Raw genomic sequence first — 1750 nt, 5'->3', positions numbered from 1 at the left:
CACTCCAGTCTGGGCGACAGAGTGAGACTCCAACTCAAAAAAAATAAAAAAAATAAAAATTCAGTTGACAAAGAATGAACAGACTATGTATTAGGACCATCTTCAGGCCTCTTCTTCTACCATAGTCAGGTCTTCATTAGGCCTCAATTTCTGGCTGCATCACTGACTGTGAACCCCACCTTTGCAGCAGATCTCACTGCTCTGTTCAGTGCATAACAAAGGCTGCTATCAGAGCCTACACTAAGAGGTTGAGGAGGTTAGGTGCAGTCCCATCTCCAACTAAGCTCACTGGACAAGAAGTTTATATTTGACCCAAGCAGGGCTGGATTAGAAAACTGTCTTTGCATCTCATCAACAAGGGTAACTGCATAATGAACATTTGTATACCTGACTCTGAATTGTACCCCACATTTTTAGAATAAAAAAATTAAAAGTGCCGGGCTCGGTGGCTCAGCCTGTAATCCCGCGCCTTTGGGAGGCTGAGGTGAGTGGATTGCCTGAGCCCACGGGTTAGAGACCCGCCTGGGCAGGCGAGACCTCATCTCTACAATAAATCAAAAAATCAGCCGGGCGTGGTAGCGCTTGCCTGTAATTCCGGCTACTCGGAAGGCTGAGGCGGAAGGATCGCCGGAGCCCAGCAGGTTGAGGCTGCGGTGGCCGGGAGTGGCCACTGCACTCCAGTCTGGGTGACAGAGTGAGACTCCAACTCAAAAAAAAAAAAAAATTAAAAGTTAAAAAAAAACAAAGAAAACTGTCTTTGGACTGCGTGATGGCTCACACCTATAATCCAGCACTTTGAGAGCTGAGGTTAGAAGATTGCTTGAGCCCGGGATTTTGAGACCAGCTTAGAGAATGTAGCATGACCTCATCGCTACAGAAAAATAAAAATAAATTAGCCATGCATGATGGCACATGCCTATAGTCCTAGCTACTGTTTGGGCTACTTTGAAAAGTGAAGATGGAAAAATAAATGTCCAGTGAAAACTTGTTCCTCATGGATCATGATGTTAGAACATTTTAGTCTTTTTATACGGATTAACCTAAAAGTGAAAATGTCAATTTCTTTCCGTCTCTTTTGAGCAATTATTGCTTTATTACATTTCTGTCTTTAATATTCAATAAGCCATTTCTCTATAGTATAATAAGTCAGGGATCTCAGTGCATGTGCTTAAAAGACAATGCAACTACAATGTAAAGAGGGAAGATTTATTTATTTATTTTTTATTTATTGTAGAGACAGGGTCTCTCTCTTTTTTTGAGTTGGAATCTCACTCTGTCGCCCAGGCTGGAGTGCAGTGACATGTTCATGGCCACTGCAGCCTCGACCTGCTGGACTCTGGTGGGTGATCCTTCCCCCTTAGCCTTCCAAGTAGCTGGAACTACAGGTGCGTGCCATCACATCCAGCTAATTTTTTGATTTACTGTAGAGATGAGGTCTTGCCAAATCCCAGACTGGTCTCAAAACCCTGGGCTCAGGCAATTCTCTCACCTCCACCTCCCAAAGTGCTGGGATTATAGGTGTAAGCCACCATGCCTGGTGAGGGAAGGTTTAAAATATCAAAAAGAAACTGGGACTTGAAGACAGAGGTCAACTATCTCCTAAAATTAGAGCTGTCTTAGGGCATCGGGAACATGCTTATTCTAAAACAAGTAAGAAGCCGGGCTCGGTGGCTCAGCCTGTAATCCCGCGCCTTTGGGAGGTTGAGGTGAGTAGATTGCCTGAGCCCAAGGGTTCGAGACCCGCCTGGGC

The 1750-nt window shown here is 44.7% G+C and overlaps 1 protein-coding gene across 3 annotated transcripts in view; it reads right to left on the bottom strand.

The window, feature by feature from the left end:
• The window catches only part of GORASP2 (golgi reassembly stacking protein 2), a 39275-nt gene that overhangs the window by 4703 nt on the left and 32822 nt on the right, over positions 1–1750 (bottom strand). The window lies entirely within an intron of this gene.

This window comes from Carlito syrichta, unplaced genomic scaffold (assembly GCF_000164805.1).
Source record: "Carlito syrichta isolate Samal-C Ts95f unplaced genomic scaffold, Tarsius_syrichta-2.0.1 Scaffold109683, whole genome shotgun sequence".
Classification (NCBI taxonomy): Eukaryota; Metazoa; Chordata; class Mammalia; order Primates; family Tarsiidae; genus Carlito; species Carlito syrichta.
This window is presented reverse-complemented; position numbering and strand designations above follow the sequence as displayed.